The sequence below is a fragment of the Trichechus manatus genome, unplaced genomic scaffold, assembly GCF_000243295.1.
Source record: "Trichechus manatus latirostris isolate Lorelei unplaced genomic scaffold, TriManLat1.0 scaffold00170, whole genome shotgun sequence".
In the NCBI taxonomy this organism is placed as follows: Eukaryota; Metazoa; Chordata; class Mammalia; order Sirenia; family Trichechidae; genus Trichechus; species Trichechus manatus.
Window position 1 is genome coordinate 3,858,293 of NW_004444106.1, and position 10,598 is coordinate 3,868,890.

Sequence of the window (10,598 nt, forward strand, 5' to 3'; positions counted from 1 at the left end):
ACTAGCCTACTTTGAGCCACTAGTTTTTAGAAACAAAATGATCTCCCTTCATGCTTACAGATTAACTGCTTGAAATAAACTCTGTTTTAATTTCTTAGTGTTTTGATTATTTTTAACAAGGCAATTGCTGAATATGTGTTGAGTAAATGAATGAACAGGCTTGTGCTTTCCAGCTTCCGGTTCTATTTGTGTTTTCTACTGGAAGGCAGAGCTCACAAAAATCCATCTCCCTACACCCCAACACATTTTGTTAGGACCAGATAGTATCTAGCTGGTCTACTTAACGTCACATTTTCTAAATCCTCTGACCCAGCAACTGTGATAAATAAATAAATAAAGCTATTTCTTTTCCACTTCCTCTGTGGACACAGACTTTGAAGAACAATTGCTGAAATAATTTCCTTTATCTGCCTCCGGTCCCCCACTCCCCCTTACAGAGCCAGGACCCTCAGCTGCTGGGCTGAGTGAAGATGAATTGAATGTGTTGGTTGCCAGGTTCTGCCATACATACACTTGCCTCTCAAGAGAAGCAATTCTGCTATGAAGCCAAGACCAAGATATAAAAACTGAGTATGATGACCCAGCCTTTCTCTCTCTGGAATTCTCCCTCCTCTAATTCACACAGGTCTCTCCTTCCCTGCCCCTCCCAGGCACAGCCCACCTGGAGCAAATTCTCTGCTAGGACACTGGATGTCAACTCTTGATTTAGGAAATAATCTTGGAGTTATTATTCCCTGTACTTGAGCATAGAGAATGTGACCCCAGTGGAGCTGGTCTCACAAGGACTCACAAGGTCAGATTAACTGAGCCCTGAGGTATAAAGACAATAGCTAAGATCATCATGGAAAATGTCTTTTAGGGAAACTTTCACATAAAACCAATCTAACAGAACACGAAAGACTTTCTACTCTTAACCTTTTCTATTAGCATTTAGTGAATAGAAACTTTGTTGGACCTTCCTGATTGTCATTACTGAAACTTGTACCAATGATTGTTAAGAAAGTCAATTCAAAATGTAGGATCACAGGTTCTAGCCAATCTGTGAAAAGGTGAAGCTTTCAATGGTTTTGCCCATTTGTAATGTTCATATATACTGATGGCTCAGTAACTGGTCTTTAGACTTGGACAGACATGGCTGTGGCAGCATGCTTGTCCGTTTTCCCATTCTTGCCTATTCTATAATATTCTTTGGACTCAGGCAGACATGGCTTTAGCAGCATGCGTGTCTGTTTTCCCACTTTTGCCTTTTTGAATATCTGTCAAATAAAACTTCGTTTTTGCTTTACTCAACTTTGTGATGTTTTTACCCTACAACACTCTCTAGGTCTCTGTTTTCCTTCCTTTTGTCCTAAAAAGAGATTAAGATGAAATCATTCTATAGTCACTAGATTCTGTCTGTACCCTTCACAAATCCTTTCTACTGGGTTAACACCAAATTCTAACTGCTAAAGGCTCACAACGGCCTGCTTTTCTGGAGAATTGTCCTCCACTAACCAGGAGCAGCCTCTATTTCTGGGGGCAAGGGGGTAGAAGAATGACCAGTGATCAATGACTGGCTGACAGATTCTGGCCTCAAGGTGGCACCCATTCTGTGGTGCAATTCATGCTCCAGAGCTCCCCATGGGATCAGGCTGAAGCTAGACTCCAGTATTCTTGCTGAGTTTCTTTCCCTGCTGTATCCTGCTTCCCTCCTCCCCTGCTCTGTGCCCCCTTCAATAAATTGCCTGCACCCAAATCCCAGTCTCTGCTTCTAGGAAACCAAACCTAAGGTGATTGCCTTCTAAAGAACTTCCCACCCCTTTCACTCTTTGGCCCATAGACTACTTTTGTTTTCTTTATAGCCTTTATCACTACCTAAAAAAATGTTTTTGTTTATTTGTTTCCTAGCTCTGGCTACAAAGTCAGACCCTTAAGGGCAAGGACTGCCTGTTTTTGTTCACTGAGCTTGGAATTGTGCCTGGTACAGAGTAGGAGCTCAATGGGTATTTGTTAAATGAACGAATGAATGAGGCTTATCTTGCAGATGTATCAAGGGAAACTATCCCCGTTGCATTTTCAGAAATATATTGGTCTTACTCTGTTTTTTAAGGCAGTTGGCCATTTTTTGCAACAGCTAAATTTTATACAAACTTGGAAAGGATAAGGGAGTATATGTATGAGGGCTAGGAAAGGGAACAGGGGTGCTGGAATGCCTTTCTGGGGGAGTTCTGCAGTCCCTGGTCAGAGTCTATAACAGTTTACCATCTTTTCCCCGTGCTGCTCAAACATGGAGTCCCCCGGTAGTGCAAATGGGTAAGGAGCACAGTTCTGTTACTGCAATAACGCAGATCGGAGTCGCCTGCTGCAATAGCCAATTCTGAGACAGGGGTGAGGTGAGCAGAAAGATGTTTACTACAAAAAACCCGTCTCCCCCAGTGGAGATCGGCTGAAGTCTTTTATAGGGACAGGATTATGGATATTTTGTGGTAGATTCCCCTTGAGGTGATGATGTCTCAGATGAGTTAACCTTCCACTGGTATTCTTAGAGGTTATCTGGTGACATCTTTGGGGGTTATCTGGCGACATCTGCTTTTTCTTGTCACAAGATGGGTGCTTTGTTTGGTTTTTCATTCTTAGATCATTATCACTTGTTTTCCACCCTCCAGGGAGGAACATCAGTTAATCTTAAACCTTTTCGTAGAGGCTGGGACGGGAGGGAAAAATCACGAGACAATGTGGCGGTTAGCAATGGGGAGTAAATAACAGTGAGCCGGGGCTATGCAGCCTCTTCCAGCTCTGTCCTGACACACGTGGGGTTGCCATGAGTCAGAATCAATCTGACAGCAACTAGTTTTTGACTTAAGCACAGGTTGCCTGCCCCAGCTTACTGCATGCTTAGGCAAGGTGGCACTGGGGAATGAAGGGTACTGTTTATGCTGGGATAACAGTTGTAAACCAGAACCCAGTTACCCTGCGCTTAAGGCATCATCGAAGTTTGGGTCTTAACAAAACACAGAAAAAATGTTTTTCGAAAGAATGTGATATTTCCAAAGAAGTATCAAAGTAGTCACTGGGAGGAGAACCAGAACTTTGTGGACGTTTCTTGCATTCACTTTTTAAAATTTAGAATTGTCTTTATTTTGAATTACAAACTGAGGGTGAGGTAGGCAGAAGTTGCAGTCTTTTCAGGTTTGTGGGTCTCTTGGCCTAAATATTGTGTTTTAGGTGGAATTGTTCCATTGTTTATGGTTCCTTTTTTTTTGTTTTAAGTAATAACAGCTGCTGACATTTACCGAGAGCTTTTTTATTTCAAGCATTTTATGCACATTACTGCATTTGATCTTCATAAAATACTATTATGTATTACTTTTCTTCTTCTTTTGTTTTTGTTGAGAATATACACAGCAAGACACACACCAACTCAACCTTTTCTACATGTATCATTTAGTGACATGGATTACATTCTTCAAGTTGTACCACCATTCTCGCCTGCCTCCTCCATTAACATAAATTCACTGCCCCCAAAGGTTCCTATCTAATCTTTCAAGTTGCTGTTGTCAATTTGATCTCATATAGATAGTTCTTCAAAAAGCATAATGCTCAAGGCAGACATTTTTTACTAGTTAAGCTAAACTATTGTTTGGTTTTAAGACTACTTCAGGGGATATTTTTGGTGTAAGGTTTAAAGACTATCTCAGGGCAATAGTTTCAGGGGTTCATCCAACTTTTATGGCTTCAGGAAGTCTAGAGTCCATGAGAATTTGAAATTATGTTCTGCATTTTTCCCCTTTTGATCAGTATTCTTCTGTAGAATATTTGATCAAAACGCTCAGTAATGGTAGCTAGGCGCCATTCAGTTCTTCTGGTCTCATGGCAAAGGAGGCAGTTGTTCATGGAGGCAATTAGCCATTCCATTTCCTCCTATTCCTGACACTCCTTCTTCCTCTGTTGCTCCAGGGGAATAGAGACAAATTGATGTGACTTTAACGGCTGCTTGCAAGCTTTTAAGACCCCAGGCACTACACAATGAAGTAGGAGGTAGAACAGAAGCACTAAACATGTTATTAGGCCAATTAACTGGGATGTCCCATGAAACCACGACCCTAAACCTCCAAACCAAGGAACCAAATCCCATGAGGATTTTGGTTGTACATAAGCAGCTATTCTTTTTTTTTTTTTTTTTTTTTAATATAGATAGTTCTTAAAAGAGCATAATGTTCAAGGTAGACTTTTTAAAAAATATATATATTTTTATTGTACTTTAGATGAAGGTTCACATAACAAATACTTTCTCATTAAACAGTCAGTACATATATTGTTTTATGGCACTGGGTAACAACCCCACGACGTGTCAAAACTCTCCCTTCTCGACCTTGGAGGACCCTTTTATTTTTTATTTTGGTGAAACTATACATAGCCAAAGTTACACCATTTCAAAAGTTTCTACATGTACAATTCAGTGACATCGATTACATTCTTCCAGTTGTGCTGCTATTCTCAGTATCCTTTTCCAAAATATTCCATCACCATTATCTTCAACTCACTGCCCCCTAGGCTTCCCATCAAACCTTTTGAGTTGCTGTTGTCCATTTGATCTCACACAGATAATTCTTTCTTTTTGTACCTTAGATGAAGGTTTGCAGAACAAATAGTTTCTCATTTAACAGTTAGTACACATACTGCCTTATGACAATGATTAACAACCCCATGTCAACACTGTCCTTCTCAACCTTGGGTTCCCTATCACCAGCTTTCTTGTCCCCTCCTGCCTACTAGTCCTTGTCCCTGGACTGCTGTACCTCATTAGTCCCATTTTGTTTTATGAGGCTGTCCAATCCCGGGCTGAACTGTGAACTTCGGGAGTGACTTCACCACTGAGCTGAAAGGGTGTCCAGGGGCTATACTCTCGGGGTTTCTCCAGTCTGTCAGGCCAGTAAATCTGGTCTTTTTTTTGTGAGTTAGAATTTTGTTCTACATCCTTTCCCAGTTCTGTCCAGGGCCCTCTACTCTGATCCCAGTCAGAGAAGTCTGTGGTGGTAGCCAGGCACCATCTAGCTGTACTGGACTCAGTCTGGTGGAGGCCATGGTAGCTGTGGTCCATTAGTTCTTTGGATGAATCTTTTCCTTGTATCTTGTTCTCTTCATTCTCTCAAGGTAGACATTTTTTTACTAGTTAAGCTAAACTATTGTTTGGTTTTAAGAAGACTCCAGGGGATATTTTGTTTAAGGTTTAAAGATTATCTAAGGGCAACAGTTTCAGGGATTCATCCAGCCTCCATGGCTCCAGAAAGTCTGGAGTCCATGAGAATTTGAAATTATGTTCTACATTTTCCCCCTTTTGATCAGGATTCTTCTATAGAATATCTGATCAAAATGTTCAGTAATGGTAGCTCGGCACCATCCAGTTCTTCTGGTCTCATGGCAGAGGTGGCAGTTGTTCATGGAGGCAATTAGCCACACATTCGGTATCCTCCTCCTATTCCTAAATCTCCTTCCTCTGTTGTTCCACGTGAATAGAGACCAATTGTCATGACTTTAATGACAGTTTACAAGCTTTTAAGACCCCAGGCACTATGCAACAAACTAGGAGGTAGAACAGAAACATTAAACATGTTATTAGGCCAATTAACTAGGCTATCCCATGAAACCATGACCCTAAACCTCCAAATTCGATTGTTTTTTTTTTTTTGAGGGCACATCATGACCAGACACTAGCTCAGTCAGGACTGAGTAAGTCTTATCCTTAAGGCCAATCCAATTCTCATTAGATCCTTCACAATCACTGGTGAGGTGGATATTATTTTTCCTATTTTGCAGACTGACAATCTAGGCTACATTAATTTACCCAAGGTCATGCATACTGCCTGTAGCTTTGGCTCCAGCCCTAGTTGGCCTGCTCACCTCCTGGCGCCGCCTCTGAGGATGGGAACTGAGGGAAGTACCATGGAACCTTTAAAGAAAGGGATGTGAGTGTCACCTTCAAGGGAAACTCATAACCTCATAAGGCCTGTCACCAACACTTCAAACTCAACCCCCCCACTCTGATCACCTCTTTTCTACTATTCTTCCTCTCCTCTCTCTCTCTTTCTCTATTTCCCCAGTGACTAGTCTTGTCCTCCCCTTTTCGCCTAAATCACTTGCCAGCTGTGGGAGTTTGAGCAATGACAACACTTCAGCTCTCTCAGGGTGTTTTTGAGGCTCAACTAAGTGGGTTGAAGTAAATGAGCCAGCTTTAACGGCCTCAAGTTACTTCTTTCTCTTCCCTTGTCTAATTGCCCAGTATTTTCCTTGTCCACCAGGTGGCACTAAGCACATGTTCACTGTGTTCCCTAAAGTCCCTCTGTATTCCTCCACTTGACTTGTTTTCTGCCGCATTTTACTCAAGCTAAATAGATTCTTTGCTTTGTTTTTCCTAAATTTGGCCCAATTCAAGTTAGTTTGCCTCCCAGAAAGGCTGATTCTTCCTCTTAGCCTGTTCCAAGGCTGCCTTCTGATTTATCCAACTATTGAGCGGGCCCTGGCAGTGGTGTCGCTAGGGTTGGTGTCCCCCAGTGTGGTAACTCATGGTGTCACCCCCGCCCCCCATGGGCCTCCTCTCTTACCAGACCATACAGAATCCTTAGTAATGTTTATTATCAATTTTAATCATAGAATAATATGTGATATAGTTGTAAATTGCTTAAATGTAATATTTCTCACGTTATATGAACACTCCCCCCAAAAAACCAAACCCACCACCGTCGAGTCAATTCCGATTCATAGTGACCCTATATGACAGAATAGAACTGCCCCATAGGGTTTCCAAGGCTATAAATCTTTACAGAAACAGACTGCCACATCTTTCTCTGGTGGAGTCACTGGTTTTCGAACCGCAAACCTTTTGGTTTAACTGCTGCACCACCAGGGCTCCTAGTGTATGAATACTAGGAACAAAATTGTTTTGTAAAATTTTTCTACATTTAATTACAACGTTATTAGTAACTGAGCAGAAGATTTTTTTTTCCTTCATTTCTTTTAATTACTACCTCATTCTCAACAAAGTTACTGGTATAGGCTCACAAATACTAGTTACCACAATATTGTAGCTAAAACGCCAGACACCTTGACAAAATAAGTAACTGTAAAAACACTGGCAGCAACAAATACAAATACAGACGAAACTACGTGATTCGAAGCGTCGTTGTAATTGGGTAATAATGACAGCTCTGACTGGAGCACATTAGAAGGTTCAAAAAGTAAATCAGCATAGGATTTTAGCCTTGTAGGTATATTGATACTTGTAAGCTGGGCTTATGAAAAACGTTTTTGTTGTTATAATGGATATTTTTATAAAAAGTAATAAATTTCTACTGAAACACTACACAAAAACTTTATGGACAGTCATTTTGGTCTCCTCCCCTCTGACAGTGTTACCCAGTGTGGTTCACTCCCTTCCCCCCAACGCTGTACCCTTCTAGTGATACCACTGAGCCCTGGGCTGATTTGGGCTGAGCACTTGGTTTGTTAACTTCAAATCTGTGTAGACTTCCCTTCCACCCACCCATCTGCCCACCCATCCACTCATCCATCTGACTGTCCATTCACCTGTCCATACATACATTCATCCATCCTTCTACCAGCCATTCATCCATACACCCAGCAGATATGTAATGACCCCTGATGGTGTCTACTCCAAGCGTAATGCTCATCCTTGGAAAGACAAGGAGAAATGACACATGGTGTCTCCCCTCAGTGAACTATCACCTAGAGGGTCTCACCTTTTATTTTTCATGAAGGAAGACCGGCTGTTAACTCTCCCTCCTTGCCCTCAGCTTATAACAACTGTAACAATGAGAAGCAGCAAAGGCTATTTCCTAGGCACATAACTGACCTGCAACAATGACTGAGACTACAACTATTAGGTCCTCTGTGCAACCAATTCCTCCTTTTGTCTGGGTAACACTCTGTCATTCATGAACTTCATTCAGGCAACATGTATTTGCTGTGCGCTTCCTGTGTGTCAGGCATGGTGCTGAGTGTTGGAGATAGGAAGGTTAGAAAGACACAGTCCTGATATTGAAGAAGCCTACAGTCCTTACTACAACAGCTGGCAGGCACTTTTCCCCCAAGCATCTCCTTCTGAGACCCGCCAAAGTAGAGCCAATCACTTCCTCCCTGGGGTCACTCTGCTGTTTAGCACAACTTCTAATCTGAATGTATCTGAGTATTTTGTTTTCCTGTCTAGGGTGTGATCTCCTGGACCCTTTCCTGTTTACCTTGCTTCCCCCAGTGGCCAGCCCAGAGCCTGGGTCACATGAGCAGCTCATGTGTGTGGGATGAATAGGCAAGAGAACAAATGCTGCACAGGCAGCAGATGGGGTAGAGAGGAGCAAGTAAAATCATTAGCAGTGTGGTTAAGACTCCGGCACCTCTAGACTCACACTACCTGAGTTTGAATCCTGTCTCCACCTTGTACTTACTGAGTGATCTGAGGCAAGTAACACAACTTCTGTGTGCCTCAATTCTGCATCTGTAAAATGGGGATAATAACAGCCCCCTCCCAGGCCTGTTGTGAAGATTAAATAGGTTGATACATATAAATTGCATTGTTTATACTATCACAGATCTTCTGTTCTGTCATCAAGATGCGATTACACTCTGCCTGCTCCTCCCTTACACACCTCAAGCTTCCCAGTTATTGACTAAAATCCTCCAGTGCCCCTGTCATCCACCACACCAGTAGTCCATGCCCAGGGAGTACAGGGAACAGCAGGTGCTTCAGAGGGGAGCTTCTTCCTGAGCACCTCTGTGTGTGTTTCTACCTTATAATTCTGTTTTGAGAAAATTTTGAGGTAGAGTGGGGGAACTGTTCTCCAAAGACAGAGAAATGAAACAGATTGCATGTAGCAAGAAGAAGCGGGGTGGATGTTAGGCCAAATCCATTCAGACCCCATGGGTGTGCATTGGGTGGAAACAGACCAAGAAACCCAAGGGTTTCTGCCCACCAGTTTTCTGTTCTCTTTTGTTCTCCACCCATGAAAAATAAACGACTCAAGAGAAGACTCAAAGCTATTCAGTTCCACTTAGCTCAGGCAATCAAACCTGAATTAAGTCAGCTGCTTCTGACCTGGTCCCTTCTCTTTCATTATCTGCCAAAGACCACCACTCCTGCCCACCTGTCCTGCTGAAATCTTCTTCAGTCTGCACCTCTGGGCTAAGGAATGGAGCAGAGATTTATTGAGTCAGGAACGCTAGCAGTAGGAAAGACTGGCTGCTTGCCAAAATCACCCCCATACCCTCTCCTTGCCCTTGACCTCTTGTCACAGACTCGGGGGTGCCAGTAGGATAGAACTAGGTGTGGCTAGTCATGGTCCCACTGGGATTAAGAGATGGGTAACATGTATGTCTACACTTCCTTGCTCATGTCATCTGCCTTAGCTGCCTTTGTGTTTGTTTGTTTTTTAATGTCACAGTTGTGATTCACTGAAATGAGGCTGTCCGTTGCAGATACCCTAAGGACTTGGCTGGAGCCTCACTGCCCTCATCTGTAAAATGGGTGAGTGGAATTAAGGACACGTACTGTCATACATTTTTGTGATCTTAAGTTGTCCTTGCCAAAGGTGAGATGTCTTACCTTGACTTTTCTCTGATTAGAATTTACCTTGTCTGCGCCTGAAGAATCATGGAAGTATGTTGGACAGCTTGAGAAAAGGGATGGGGTCTTATTCATCCAGTCTTCTTGACTCCTCCCTCATTGAGCAAGGGTGGAACCTAAGTCCGAGGAAAGGGGCCAATGTAAAGGCCAAGATTCCTGGTATCTTTGAAGGCCAGAGGCCTCTCTAGCATTCACTCTTGTCCATCAGACCAGCCCTGGGTCTTGCAGCCTTCTGGCCTGGGTTGTTTCTGATTCATCTTTCATCTTCTCCAGAATCTGGGCCATCAGACCACCTCTCCATTGTTCTTTTTTTTTTTTTTTCTGTAGCCATTTCCTTTTTGGAATTCAACCCTCCACTCTTACACCGTCAGATTTTCCTCATCTGCAAGTATTCCAGGGCTCTTTCTCCAACTATATTGTTTCTGAAATCTCCTCATGGCTGCTCATCTCCAGATAAAGTTGCTGCCACACTCCTTGTCCTCTCCTCAGCCCACTCCAGCTGGCGTCTCCCACTACCCTGGCACGGCCAATTCCAGGGACACCAATGGCCTCTGTTGCTAGATCTAGGGGCTTCTCTGTTTCTTACCTCACTGGCATCTGTGTAGCCCATGACATGGTTTATATTCTTTTTCTCCAGGCTCCCTTGCCACAATGCCCTTCTCCCTCCTGGGCTTCCTTCTGCATCTTTGAGGACTCCTTTTCAGTCTTCATGGGCGCCTCTTCTGCTCTGCTGCCAATATTGGTTTGTTTCCTTGGGATCCATCCCAGACTCATCTTTCTCCTCCCTCTTCACATTCTCACCAGAATCTCATCCAGAACTTCTGCCGAGAGTTCCAACAAGTCTCCAGTCCAGACTTTTCTCCTGCGATCCAAACTCACATACCCAACTGCCTCTGGGACGTCTCCACTTGGAGGCGCCAGAGACGCCTCATATGCAACACAATAATTATCAAAGCATGATAATGTTAATAGCCAATAACAAAAT